The 14839-nt window shown below is 51.7% G+C and overlaps 1 protein-coding gene across 4 annotated transcripts in view; it reads left to right on the top strand.

Moving 5' to 3' along the window:
- The first annotated feature begins 304 nt into the window (after positions 1 to 304).
- BCORL1 (BCL6 corepressor like 1) overlaps positions 305 to 14839 on the top strand; it is a 43255-nt gene continuing 28720 nt past the window's right edge. The window contains exons 1-2 of one of the 4 annotated variants that reach the window (XM_044427546.1): positions 305 to 380; positions 12661 to 12772. The gene's annotated coding sequence lies outside the window, so the exon portion shown is untranslated. Of the gene's footprint in view, positions 381 to 12660; positions 12773 to 12832; positions 13013 to 13349; positions 13412 to 13993; positions 14060 to 14839 lie in introns of those variants that run through there. The other 3 variants (XM_044427547.1, XM_044427550.1, XM_044427549.1) reach the window with 3 other exon arrangements.

Raw genomic sequence — 14839 nt, 5'->3', positions numbered from 1 at the left:
GGGGGGGGGGGGCGGGGGGCGGCCGCGGCGTCCTTTGTGCGGAGCCCCGCTCGGCCGCCTGCCCGCCGCCGCCGCCGCCGCGCGCGCGCCTCCGCCTCGCCCCCTTTTCACACGTTCCCCCGTGCCTGCGAGACCCCTCCCTGGCCGCCGCCTTCGCCCGATCTCCCACAATCCTCGCTCGGAAAGCCAATCGCGCCGAGGGTGCTTGCGTACACGCCGCCCGAAAACCCCGCCTCCTTCCCGCTTCACTCGACCAGCGCTGCGCCCGGGCTGCGATGCCGCGGAGCGGTCGGGGGGAGTCCGCCGGGGAGCCGCGTTCACATGTCACCGGGGGACGGGCGTGAGGAAACACGTGTCTGGCGTCCGCCGCGCTGCACGAGGTAATGGGTACGCGGGTGCGGGAAGTAGCCCATTCCGCCCTGTACCGGCACGGAGGCGCCCCGCTGCGATTCCCTTCCCAGGTCGTGTTATTAGCACGATTATTGTAATATTTCCGTGCAACTTCGCAGGAAACTTTCTTCCTGTTCATGAGAAGAGCGTGCAAGAACAAGCCCCCACGGAGGCAGGGAGCACTGCACACCTAAAAGCAGAGCACGTCCAGAGTTGTGGCTGTGCACAACGTCACACTCAACAATACAATGCTAGGCACGTCTGCTCAGAGGGAGAGCCCATAAAGTTCAGAGGGGCTTGCTTCCCAGGAAGTGTGCACGGGATTGCGTTCCGAGGCTGTCGCCCTACACGCACGTGGGAACAAGTTGAGCTGCATGCCTTGAGTTTAACGTCTGAGCAGATGCACGTAGCGTCCTGCAGTTTTATTTTAAAAGTAACGTATCCTGTCTTTCTGTGGCAGCCTTCCCAACCTGATGGCTCCAAGATAGTAGAATGCCAGTGCCTATCAGCCCCACTCAGCCTAGCCAGTCCCTGGGAAATCGGGTGCTGTAGTTTGGGGAAAGGCAATTTTATGACATGTGTGCTCTTGGTGGTTTATAGAATTGTAATTGTGCGGTGAAATGAGTGGAAAAGGAACGTAGTCACAACATCTGCAGCCGGAACAGCGAGCGCCAAGGAAAGCCGGTCCCCATAGGCCAGGCTTCCCCAACTGGGTGCCCTCCACTTTCGTTGGACTTCAGCTCCTTTGCCCACGTGTTCACTGGCAGATTACCTGACCTATGGCTATCATTGCTTTTAAAGCTTGCTGGAATAAAAGGGTTAAAAAGTCTTACTGAAAAGAGGCCAAAGGGGCAGCGGATTAATTCCCTCGGCAAGGCTGTTACAGTTTGGACATACAACTGAAAAGGCCCTGTCCCTTGGTTTTGCCAACTCTACCCCGTTGGTAAGGGAGAAGGAGGAAGAGGGCCTCAGGGATAAAGGCAGATCCCTTCCGCGCTCGAGGGCAGGTTCCGAGATTTTGCTTCATCCCTCGTGAGCGTCCTCCATCGCTCGTGGGTGAGGCCATGGGGATAGCAGGAGCACTTTAGCAGTCCCAGAAGTTTAGCAGTTCCTCCCCCTGCCCCACCGTAAAGTAAAGCGGAGACCAGACCAAGCTGCTCAGAACATCAGGCTGGGGAAAAGAAATAGGTGCAAATGCAGCCCTTCCGCTTCTCCACCAGAAGAGAGCAGCTCGTGCGCAGCCTGATCTTGATGCTGCCCTGGAATTAATAGGACTCCGTCCCCCAGAACCGGCCTGCTTCCGGCCTTGTGCGCTTCCAGCCGGAGTTAGAGTCGGGCTGGATGTAGGGCCAGGCCACTCACACACTTGACTGAGGTGACAGGCTTGAGGGGCATGTGTCACTTGCGATCCATCATCCACTCAAGAGCAGAGGAACAGGTAGGAGGAACAAGTTGATCTTGTAGCGCTGGCACGGCTGTTATTCCCTGTGTGATGCCGGTTCACAACATCGGTGCACCGTCAACCAGCAGTGTGTCAGTGAGTGCGACCCGATCCGTGCCTGCAAGCTTCGTGCCTTATATAAATGGTGATAAAGCGTGCATGCAAATGGGCCCCAAATGATCCCCCCACACACACACACACCTACACAAGTACTCACACACTGAATATACAAAGAGACAGAGCTGTGCTGACTGGCTGGCATGTCGCATGGTCTGCAGGGGCCCTGGGTGCAGCTCCCTCTTGCCCCTTGAAATATTTACCTGTTTTGCTCACCTCTTTCCCCGACCTGGGGTCTTCTAGATGTTTTGGACTTCAGCTCCTGTCAGCCACAGCCAGGATAGCTACTGGAGCAGTATGCTAAGCATTACATTCAGGGCACCAGGTTGGAGAAAGCGGGTTTAAAAAGCAAGTGCTGTGTGGCCGTGGTGGATCCCACAGCCTGGATCCTAACTGGGAGGAGGCATGGCTGGAGAACTGCAACAGGTAGGACCAGTCGTCCTGTAGCACCAAATGTTGCAATCCCACTCGGCCAAATATGGGCAGAATTGAGCGCCGTTTCATAGGGGAAGATCAGGAAGAGGCGTGACCAGACCAGGGCATCATGCAGGGACAAGGCAGGCAACCCCCTTTGTGGCTGGGTAGAGCCAGTGGGACGAAGCTGCTGGATGGTGCTGATGAAGACTGGGAAGACATGGGTTCAAATCCCTACCCAGCCTGAAGTTAAGCCGGTCACTCTTTTGTCACTCTTACCTGCCGCACAAGTTTGTTGTGATTATGGGATGGGGAGGAGGGATGGGCTACATACGGCACTTGGGGGAAGTGCAGCGTAAAGATAACCTAGGGTCTTGCAGCACCTCAAAATTCGACCCATGTATTAGGACACGAGCCTTTGCGGACAGTCGGCCTTATCATCAGGACAAAAAGGTCATTCATAGTAATAACCGCAGTTTACAGGAGCCTTAGTTATTTCATTAATATTTTTCCTGGGGCACATGGAGCAGTTGCCACAGAAAACATAATCGCTTGGTATCAGAACATCTTCCAATTTCACAGTTCAGGGCAGAGATGGCGTCAGGAGACTGACTGCTCAGGCCAGAGCCCTGGCTCTCTGGGTGACTTGCCATGCAGCCATGCTGTCCAGGACCCTCGCCGAAATAGAGGGACAGACTCCCTGAGACCGCCGTTGCACCCAGTCCCTCTGGATTAGCCTGCATGTGCTTCAACTCCCTCCAGCACTCCTGCACCAAATCATTTTGCCTGAGGGGGCTTTTTTCTGAAATAAAATGTCCTCCCCCTCTCTCCTTTCATGGCTTTTTACAAATAGGGGTGTCTTTGGGAGACAGGGACCTTTAAAGAGAATTTAGAGGACATGTAAATAAGAATATGTGGATTTATGCCTTTTTTGGCCCCCAGTCTTTTCAATACCTTGCATCACCCTGATCCGGTTGACTTTTCCTGCCTGTTATCCAGGGCACTTCCTGAAAGGACTTAATTATCTGATGCAGAATGGGATGCCTCTTTGTAGATGCTGTGACCCTGCATGTACATTATCTAAAAACAAAGATTCATCATGTTATACTAGTCTTTTCTCCAAGTTGGCACCTTCCAGATGTCTTGGATTTCATCTCCCATAATTCCCAGCCATGTAGTCAGACACATCTGACGTGTACCAGGTTGGAGAAAAGGGCGAGTACCTGAGAGTCACTCTGAACTCACTAAGAGGAGAGATGCACAGGATTGTGCATTCAGAATGTCCCCCCCCCCCCAGTGGTCTTGTTCTGAAACAATTAAATCCTGAGATTGTTAAATCTGATGAAGTTATAACTGAGCCTATTACTAAGAAAAGATTTTTTTCAATTTCTTCATCCCAAAGCTTTGTAAAGGCACCCAGATAAGCAGAAGACAATTGACAAGACAACATGTTCACAATGTTTTTAAAAAATGTATCTAGTTTCAAAACTAGCTTCCTCCAGCAAAGAAATGAAAGCAGCCCTGGTTCCGCAGGTTTCCAGGCAGGGCTTTTTCCTAGCCTGAAGATACTAGGCACTGGATCTTGTTCATGCAAAGCAGGTGCAGCACCTACTGACTTCTGACTTGATTTGACCTGATCCTCAGGGTAAGCCACTTGAATCCTTTCCATGCCATCAGCTTCCCTCTCCAAGCTTTTGAAGCTGGAAGTAGAACTCCAAATGATGCTCTTACCAATCTCGTTGAGTACCGGGATGGGGGGCATGTGATCCTCCTGGTGCAACTCTCATCATCTTTGGCCAGCCTAGGCAGTGGCGAGGGATCCGGCAGCATCTCGAAGACCTCACTTTCCCTGTGCCTGGTCTCCGGGGGTTGTTTTTTGCGACACAGGAAGATGCTGGTGCTGCCTTTACAACCACTGAGTTTTTGTTTGCCTCTTTCCAGACTTTGGATTTCAAAAGTAGTCCCGGTCGAAGAGATCCAGGTGGGATGCTGCCCACTTAGCAGCAGTTTTAGCTGACAAGGTGAAATAGTGCTGATTCATAGAAACACAAGAAGCCAGGCGAGGGGCCCATCCAGGCCTATATGGTCACCACTGACTGGCAGCAATTTTCTGCCAGGGCAGCAGCAGGGGTTTTCCTAGACCTCAGGGGTGACGGAAGTGATCAAACCGTGGACTTTTTGAATCCAAAGGAGCTGCTGCACTACAGAGCCAAGGGCCCATCCCGCCGTGAGAGGCCTTTGGACAGAGAACTCTCTGAGGCAATGTGATATGGTTTGGGCCTTTGTATTTACTCCTGCCAATAAGATCACTGGTGGGTGGTTATGTTTCTTTGAATTTATGCTTTTAGTGGTTTGATCTTGTGCAGATTTTATTGGGCTGCTTGCATCTTTCATGCTGGATTTTTAGCCACCCAGAGAGTCCCATTAGGGATGGCAAGACAGGATACTAATGCTTTAATGAATAAATCAGCCCCAATTCATGAAACGGTGCTTGAGATCGACCTCTTTAATCTGCCTTTTGGCCCTTTCCAATGCGTGGATGAAGCATGCTCAGTTCTTTGGAGCTGCTTTGGGGGCTCTCCTCACAAGAGCATTCTTTTTCCTTTACCGAGTTTCTGTGTTTCTGCAAACTTCCCCCACACCAACTGATACTCTCCCCTGTTGTGCAAGGGTGGTATTTTGGTTTGAAAAGCAGTGACACTCATGCCCAAACATTGGAAATAGAGGAAATGACAGTAGCATATGTTTTTGTATATTTGCACATGTATTGTGTGCTTACAACACTTTTATTCTGCCCTTCCTCCAGCATGCCTAGCAGCTTACATGGGTCTGCATGTTCTCTTTTCTTTATTCACACAACAACCCTGTGGGGTAGATTAGGCTGAGCAGCAGTGACCATCCCAAGGTCACCCAGTGAGTTTTATAGCTCAGCTGGGAACTGAACCAAGGCTTCTGCTCTCTTAGTTAGACATTTCAACCACATGCCAGAAAATATTTTAAATCTCCTTCAAGGCCCAGAACTCTGCCAGTAGACCCACATCTGCCTTCTGCTAGCTCCTGATGTAGATTTAGGTTGAAATTGCACACCCAGATTGATTGCCTTTGAAAGATACCTGCTTTAAGGCAGGAATGGCCAGAAACTAGGCCTTCAGGTATTTGGAACTTCAGCTCCCCGCATTCCTGACCATTGGCCAGCCTTGCAGGGGCTTCTGAGAGTCACATCTTAAGTTCTGTCATTTGCCCATTCTTGCTTCTTACAGCCCTTCTTTAAATGTTTAATGCCAGAACGCCACATTAGCTTCCCAAATGAATGTATGTTGACCGGGAGCCCTCTTCCTTTCTTGAAGAGCAGAGTAAAGTCACCAAATAAGTAAATAAAATTGGGAAGGTTCTCTTTTAGTTTTTGCTTTCTTTAAGTAAATCAAAATAAATTGCCCCAGTTTTCCAGGTGATTAAAAAGTAATCACTAATCGCTTAAAAACATATCGGCAAATACATTTCTAAGCTGTTCTGAGCCGCTTACAATTCAAACAGGTTACATCTTAGATGTTGGCAAAAGAGGCAGCATTTGGGGACCTGTTCCAACATACTATTTTTCATCTTTTCCTGTAACTGCAGAAAACAGTAAATCTCTAGAATTTTAGGGGCCCTCCGTAGGTCTCCTTTAAGCCTTCGCTGTGATGGGATGAAGAGTCCGGTCAGAAACCAGAAAAGGTCTCTGGAATTCACCAGGGCATGTCACTTCTCCCCACAGCCCCAAAAGCCTGCGGCAAGCTCCCAAACCGAGCTCTGTTCTCCTTCTGTTCCTCCAGTCCCAATTTGCCTGAGCACTGGAAAAACACTGGGGGAACCATGGCTATGTTCTTGTGCGCGGGAGATCTGAAATAACACACAAGAAAGTAGCCTAGGGTGGACGTTGGGCCTCTTTTAGAGATGGCAGCCCTCTGTTTGAAGGGCTGTCGGTTCAAGTCCTGTTTGAAGATAAAGAACTGTCAGTACCAGGAAGTTGCCTTGAAGTTGCCCATCAGCACCTGGACAGCAGACTGCTCCAGCAGGCCCACAGATCCTCCGACTGCAGGCTTCAGCATTATGGGGGGACGCACTATTTAAATGTGAAGAATTTCCTCAAAAAGTGTACCGACACCTATAAATTGACACGTGAGCATTTATGCAAATGAACACCATTGTTTGGCGCTCTTTTTCCAGAGGTGCGTTTTCTCCCTTTGGCAATTTAATGGCCACTCTAATGCAGATCAAGAATGCATCCCTTTCGGTTCAAGGAGCCTTTATTGCTCTCTTGCCTTGAGCAAATGTCCCCACTTTGCTGATTTGGACCCAAGAGACCCAAGCTGGAAAAGGAGTATGGGAAGCTGCCGTGCACTGCGTCAGAACTCTCACTGGTATAGCTCAATACTGTGAACACTAATGCGTTATGGCTCTCCAAGGTGGAATCATAGGTAGCAAGAAAGGTAGCAGTTTAGCTTGGGAATATCTGCCTGCTAAGCAGAGGTGCAGAACCTCAGGCCTCGGGGGCCACATCAGACTCCCTGGGGTGCCCCTGATGGCCACACCCTCTCCCAAGCACCACCCCCTTTGCCCTCACCACCAATCTCTTGCTAGTTTTCTGGGGTTTGTGCCTCCCCCCCCCCGCACTTTCTGTACTGAAGGGTTGGAACGCCTGTCCTAAAGCTCTTACTACCAGTAGCTAAGCCTTATGCTAAAACATGCTGGTATCACTGGTATTTCTGGCCCCGCCTCCTTTCCTTTGGCCCTGCCCACCACTGGAAAGTAATACGTGCGTCCAAATGTAATACGAACAATAACAGGTGCAGCAGAATATTGCTGCATTCAGTGCTCCTGTTCTGGCTGCCAGCCAGACATGCTTTCCTCCATGGTCCTTGATTCCAGTCCCTCCAATTTCCCATCCCCCCGTCCCATACGCAATCAGCCTTCCGTGGCCACTGAGAGTATTCAGTCCTGACTGGCCCATTTTGGGGCTCCCCACCATCACTTTCGATTTCCATCTTTCTTTCCAAAGGTATTTTGTACTTCTGCAAACCTTCAGAACTGCTGATACCTTTCTTTCAAGAGTAGATGGTGTGATATCAGCTACATTGGCTCCACACTCCAATACTTGGGTTAAGTATCAGTATATCATGGGTGGGTAATGTATGGCCTGCTGGATTTTCACAGCTTTCACCATCCCTTACCATTGGCTATGCTGGCTAGAGCTGATGGGAGTTGTAGGCTATAACATCTGGAGTGCCACAAGTTGCCAACTCCTGGCAGGGGAAAATAAGTTTACACCGGGTGATAAGAGATTCCCTCCTATAACACAACTGACTTGTGACAGTAACTTTTGTGCCAGCCAGAAGAGGCGGATCTGCCTTCTCCAACCTAGTGCCCTCCAGATGTTTCATACTACAACTCCCATCAGCCTCAGCCAGCATGGCTAATGGACAGGAATGTTGAGTGTTGCAATCCAAAACTTTGGAGCGAATATGGTTTGGGAAAGATGTCCTAAACCTATTTATTTGCAGCATTTATGTATATCCAGTTCTATGGCCAAGAAACCTTTTGAGCTGGCTTGCAAAGACAAACTGCATGACAAATTCCTTTGGCCTGAAAGACTGCATGAGAAACACTTTGCACATGCTACAGAGCATGCTTGGACACCAAGCATTCTAGGGAAGGCTCACCTGACCAAGCTATTTAAAAATAGTTGTCCCGAGGCAAAGAAATGCCATGCTAGCCTTCTCTTGGGAGATAAAGCTCACCAAACCTTAATTCCTATGACCCCTTCCCACCCGCTGAAAAAATATGAGGAGCAGCATTTGCCTCTTTATAGCTCCCAGCATGCAAAGAGCGAGGTTTCAGCATCTCTCGGTGGTGATCTGCCTTTCCCTTGGAGGCCTCTTTTGCCATCCATCCCCCTCCATTTCCCCCGTGCATATATGCTGAGGAGGTTTCTGTGCAGCTTTGTTCCCTGGAAGATTTCACGCTGATGCTGAGAAGACGGTGCATCTGTTATCATACTGGTTACACCGCAAAAGGCCATAAATGGGGCATGTCCCCAAGGCAGAAGAAGGAAAAGCGATGGAGACCCACTTTGTTTCCCAGGGAGCTATGAGAAAGGCCCTCTTTATGAACTCAAGAAATGCCGAGGATCAGTCGACGAGTACCTAGCCCTGCGTTCTGTTCCCACAGCAGCCCACAAACACGATTGCAGTGGCATCCATGCTGCCCACCATGACTAAGTTGCTGCCCTCATCCATGAATATGCCAAATTCCTTTTTAAAGACTTCCGAGTTGTCTGTCTGTCTGTCAGCCATCGGGGCAATTTATGGCAGCTTTAACTATGTAGTGTATGAAGGAGCACTTCCATTTATCCGTCCTGAATCTTTAACTGTTCAGCTTCAAATGATAACTGCAGGTTCTAGTATTATGAAAGATACTTGTAGGAGTATGAAGTTGGGTTCTAGTAATATCCATATCCACTTTCTCCGTAGCATGGCTCATTTTATACATTTCAATCATGTTCCCACCTTACTTGGTGTTTCCCCTCAAATGTAACCTTTCCTCATAGGGGAGGTGCTCCATTCCCTTGATGGTTTGGAATGTCTCTTCCTGTACCTTTTCCAACTCTACAGTATAATTTTCAAGGTGCAACAACTAGAATTATACATAAGATTCCAAATGTGTGACGCAACCAGTGTAGAAGAAAGGCATTACGAGATCAGAAATTTTATTTTTTTATTCCTTTCCAATGATCGATTAAATTCTTGCCCTGCCTGCAGTACTGAAGTTTAAACTGACTCATCTAGTGAACCACAGCAGAACAGCTTCACTGCCTACTATATCCAAAGTCAGGAAATTCTGCCCTTTCCTGGGCTCGTAAGTACTGGGACAAGTTACAGAAGAGATATGACTTGATAAATACTCTAATTCAAGCCAGAAGGGACTGTGGCACTGTAAAGATGAACACTGTAAAGATGTGACTTTGAATTTCTGCAGCTTGTTCCCAAAGAGTTTTGGGCCACAAATATTTTTGTACAAAAACATTAGTCCAGTGTTCAGTTGAAACATGAAGAAACATGCTGCTGGTTTTCCAGGACCCTACCTGTAAATGAAGTCTATTGAATGGCTTCGAAGCCTCCACTACCACAGTCTCAGCGTGCAGAAGAAAAACCTTTGTGATCCACCCCAGTCCCTCTTCAGTATCCCAATATCAGCATTTTTCATGCTCTCGGAGTGTTTTGCGTTCTCACCCAGGGCATCAACTATCCTTGGAAGAAATATATTGGATGCATTAACAGTCCAGTGTCCCTACACAGACCACCTCTTGGGGAATTCTCATAAATCAAGGGATAGCTCTGGTCCCTTTGCATGTGCGAATGACAGGACACCAAATGTGGAACTTTTATATCTATCTTTTCAGGAGCTACCTACTCCTCTGGAAAAGCGCATGAATGTATACATACAAAATGAATGTATGTGGTATGTTCAGTCCCTAGAATCTCTGGTTACAAGCAATGACTGGCAATCTGTTTGGTACAGAGCAGAAAAACCACTTCGCCCCATAACACTTGGTACCAGGATTCTGGGGAAGATCTTCAGCTGAATTGTTACTTTCTAGCATCATGGATCTATTCCACAATGACATGGGGCCCTGGCCCCTGACCCACCTGATCTCTGCTGAAATTCACACAGGGGAGCACCCGTATGACACACATCCCCTCTCCTCCTCTCCCTTCCAGCTTGTGGTGTCCCTGAATTTGTGGTGTCCCTGAATTTGTCTCCAGTACAAATTTTATCTGCAGGTCCTGGGCCCTGAGGTTGGCTATGGTGGCATCTTATATTTGCCAGAAGATGGAAGAAAAGTGAACTTCATCATTGGACATTAAGGGAAAATAGTAAATCTGTCCTGCATTGTATGGAACTTTGGGAAACCCAACACAGGAAGCTTAGTGGGCACTCTTTTCTTCCCAAGTCCACAGGCCATTAGGCACTGCAGAAGAAGCTGAGCCCTATTCTGAAGAACACTCTTCCCCAGATGATGGAGTGCAACTCCCACAATCCTCAGCTAGCATGGCCATTAACTGAGGATTATGGGAATTGTCTAACACATCTGAAGGGGACCAGCCTGGGGAAGAGCGCTGGAGAATATATAATAATAGTACCTTTTCTGTAGCAGTCCAAAGTATTGAAATGTCGCAATCATATTTTGGTCTCTTACAAACAAAGGCCAATTGCTTAACTTCAGACTGGGGAAGGAGACGTGTACAGGGGCTGAGAAAATAGCAGCTTGCCAATGACTACTTAGTGAAGCTGTGGCAACACTGGAATTAGTGACTTTTGGGCTTCAGGCTTTCGGATATCACAACCTAGCCCCATTTAAGGAAACTTAAGTATCGATTGGTTCACGGTCTGAACATACAAACCATGGCTTCGTGATCAGCTGGCAAACCAGGATGTAAGCCTTGGAAATCAATCAGCAAATAAGGGTTTGAAAGAAATGTCCAAACCATGTTTTGGTTAAATACCTGACTTTGACCAGTTCTGTGTTGTGGGGCACTGCTCATCCTGCAACAGGAAATGTCGAAATGGAAGTCTGGAGCAGACAGCGAATGCGAACCACTCCGGGGCCACTTGGATGGCTTAGAACATAACATGGGTTCTAATCCATGGTTAGTGCAAATTATACTTTGGTGCAATGTGTCCCGAGCCCATTTGAAGATACTTTATTACCCTAGACTAAATTGGCATTCTGAGGATCTCCATAACAGAACAGAATACCTCACCTATACTAATGACACCTAGAAAAAGGAGTTATTTTTCTATAAGGGCCCATTATCCGTCTACTGCTGGGAAATCTGCTGGGCAGTTATAGAGCAATATATTACCTGGTGAAGTTCTCTCCCATTTCCCAAATCTAAGTAGCTTCATCCCCACTTTACCTGGGGCTCTAATTCATGTGTTACAGCCCAGCTGACCCAGATGTCTTATTTAACTGTCCAAAGTTCTCCCGCAGTTCCCCAGTGCAGTGGGAAGCATGTTGCAGGACTTGGGTGCATTGTGTTTAAGTGCCTTTGTTTCATTTCTCAAGCTTGCTGGCTTTGAATTAAGAGTCACTAATGCTTCACCTGAAAAGGTACCGTACGTCATTTTGTCCACGAATACTATCACTTCCTCTCCCGATGGGAATCTTGTTCAGGCCTTTGTGATTGAGCTCTGTCAATTATGGTTACAAGGGAGGTGTGTGTGTGTATGGAGGGGCAAGACAGCTATGTTGATGCTGGGGGGCACCTTCTTCATCACCCTATTTTAACCCCTGCATCCCCAGTGAAATGTCTGCTTGGTAGAAACAGAAAGCAAGCTAGGATTTGAGCACAGGCAGGGAAGCATTAATGAAGGAAGGATCAGCTTGTACTGGGATGTGGTATGGATGCGAAGAAGGTATTACTGGGGCAGACAGGCGAGGGAAAATATTCCGGACATGAGCAGAGATTAACCTGGTAAGGCCCACAGCTCAGTGCTGGATGCTGAAGCTCCCAATTTCACTCCTGGCACCTCCAGGTAGCGCTAAGAAAGACCCACATCTAGAACCCGGGGCAGCCTCCACCAGTCGTCTGTAACATAGGCAGACTCATACGCTTGGCATAAGGCAGCTTCCCACAATTAGGGAAAGAGTTGCAGGCTCAGAGTAGAGACCCTGCTCTGTGTGCAGAAGACCTTCTGCATCTCTAGGTAGGCCTTGATAAAAAGATGCTTACCTAAAACCCAGGAGAGCCATCACAAGCCTGTGCAGAAGCTGTGGAGGTCCGTGGACCACGGGTCCAGTCTGGACTAAGGCAGGCAGTTGCCTGCTATAATAGAGGCTTGATTGTAGCCAGTTAGTTCAACCCCTAATCGGCAGCGCTCTCCCCACTGGGCCACACAGGTGAAGGAAGTGCAGGGTGGTTGCTTCTCGGGGCCATACCAGCTTGTCCCATTTTGTAGACTGAAACCGTAGACAGAATCTTTAAGATTCCTTCCAGACCCCCCTGACATGAAACAGGCCCTCCCACAGAAGTCTGACGCGAGGAGGAAAAGGGCACATGGAAGAAGAAAGAAAGGGAGCAGAGAAAAGGAGAAAGAAGCGAGAGAGAGGTACCAGTGCTTTTGGAAGGCACAAGGACGGGGTTGGTTACAGGGTATCGGTCGCAGTTCCAAGCACCCCACAGAAAACGGTTTAGTAAAGGACAAAGCCATCTTTTAACGTTCCAAAATGTAATGAAACACATTCCTCTTGATTTTAGGGCAAGCGTCAAGATCCCACCTAGGGGCCGACAGAAGCCTACTCGAGAGTAAGTCACTAGGACCCTGCCGCCTCAGGGAAGACGCAGAGAGCTTCGGACTGCATAGTTCGTGGTACGTGGTGGTGGTGGTGGTGGTGGTGGGATCTTGCCTGGCGGTCGCGAAAGAAAACAAGGGCTCCAGCCCCAGACTGAAATATAAAAGGCAGGAAGAACGGGTAGAGCAGACAGCGGAAGGCACCAAGTCCGAGACGTGGGAAGCCGGTTTAAAGCTCGGGGAACCGGAGGTGTGGCAAAGCGATCGGAGCCCTTTGGACGGTATCCTGGAGGGGAGAAGTGTGCGTTGCACACCCGGGTAAGAACGCGTCGGGTTGGCAGAAAATCGGAGGGCGGAAGGGGTCGAACGCCGCCTGTCCTAGACGGACTGCGATCCGGGCAGGGGAGGGCGCTGGGTTAGGGCGCTAGGTAGGGGCAAGACGCCGCGAGTGGCGGGGGGCGGGAAGGCACTGGGGCGGGAGAGGAGGGTCCCGGCCGAGGAGAGGGGAGGGCCTTGGGCAGTGGCGAGGAAGACGGGCCCATGGGAAGGAAAGCCGGGCTCGATCGTCGCCGAGACGGCCCACAGGGGGCCGGACTGAGCAGAGCGGCGCGGCGCGGCGTGGCGTGGGCTCCCTGCTTGTGCTGCCGCCGCGAGGTGGGACTCGCTCGGCGGGCCTGGCCGGCGATCGCGGCCTTCGAAGCTCGAGCAACTTCCAGGGTAGGCGTTGCAACCCCGGACGGACGGCGGCGGCGGCGGCAGAGTAGAGCGTGGCCGCCAGGCGGGCGGGCAGGCAGGCGGGCGGGCGGGCGACGGACGCTGCCGGCCGGCTGGCTGGCCGGCGGGGGGTCAAGCCCAGCAGCCGATCCTCCGGCCGAGCTGGGGCGCCTCCCTCCGGCCGCATCCCCGAGAGGAGCCGAGCAGGCGACGGAAGGAGGTAGGCAGGCCAACCGCTCCCCGGGGCGCGCCGGTGCTGATCACGGTTTGCACCGCCCAGGGAGCGAGCGAGCGAGCGAGCGAGCCTGCGAGGCAGAGACTCGGACGCCGCGCTGCGCCACGGCCCCGAGGGGGCGCCCACCCAGCGCAGGTGCGGAGCGCGGAACGCGCGCTGCAGCCCCGGAGGGTGGCGGTTTCGAGCTGCCCCAGGTACCAGCGGCACCTCGCCGCTCATCCGCGTGGCTGCAGCCTCGCTCGCCTGCCCCTCGCCCCCGCCAGGCGCCTCGCAGGCTCCCTCCGTCGGTGCAGCGGCGGCGCCGGGACGCAGCACCGCCGGGCTCCGCTCGCCGTTCCCACCCTGCGCATAGAAGCGCCCGCGCTCTAGACACCGCGGAAGCCTCGGCCGAGTCGCCGCCGCCGCCGCCGGACTTGGTGCGTACCGGGATTTCCTCTCCCGTTTCCTTTATGCCACGCGGGTTTCCTGCGCCCCTACTTCAGAAAAAGAAAAAGAAAAAGCCAGCCCCAAATCCATTCGCAGCGACCCCCCTTGACCTACCCACCGCCCCAGAGGTTTCGTGTTCCCTGGCCCCCTCCCTCGCTTTCCTCCCCCGCTCCAGTCCCGTGACCTCATCGATGGGGAGCGAGCTAATAATGTCCATCTTTGGGATGAGTGCCCACCCGAGGGCTTATTCTGTGCGTGTGAACGGGCAACCCCGGGGAAAGGTGCGGGGGGGTGTAGATATAGACCCAACGCGCAGCGGAGGCTGCTGCTTATTCCCCGCTCCCCCCCTTCTTATCTCTCCCTCCCCTCGGGTGGAGGACGGTCCCCGCCCTTGCCCCCCGCCCTTGTCCAGCCCCTCCCCCTCCTCGGGCAGGGCGCAAAGCCCCTCCTCCTCTCATCTCCCCCTCTTCCTCCCTCCCTCCTTTCCCTCTCCGGCCTCGGCTGGCTCAGAAGCAATCCCCTCTCCCTTCCCCTCGCATACGGGCAGGGCTAGGCGCGTTGCAGCCTGGGAGCCGTAGTCCGCGGGGCAGGGCCCGGCTCGGGGTGGCGGCGGAGGGCCGCCGGGCGGCCGGACTACACTTCCCGGCAGGCCCCGCAGCCAGCAGCAGCAGTTCGGCGGCGGCGGCGGCGGCGGCGGATCGCTCTCGTCCTCACTCTCCGGCTGCCAGTGCCGCCGCCGCCGCTGCTCGGCGAGGGAGCCGCGCCGCCGG

This window comes from Varanus komodoensis, unplaced genomic scaffold, assembly GCF_004798865.1.
Source record: "Varanus komodoensis strain SLA01 unplaced genomic scaffold, ASM479886v1 scaffold18_3, whole genome shotgun sequence".
NCBI classification, from domain to species: Eukaryota; Metazoa; Chordata; class Lepidosauria; order Squamata; family Varanidae; genus Varanus; species Varanus komodoensis.
Note: the sequence above shows the minus strand (reverse complement) of the source record. Positions and strands in the feature narration are given on the sequence as shown.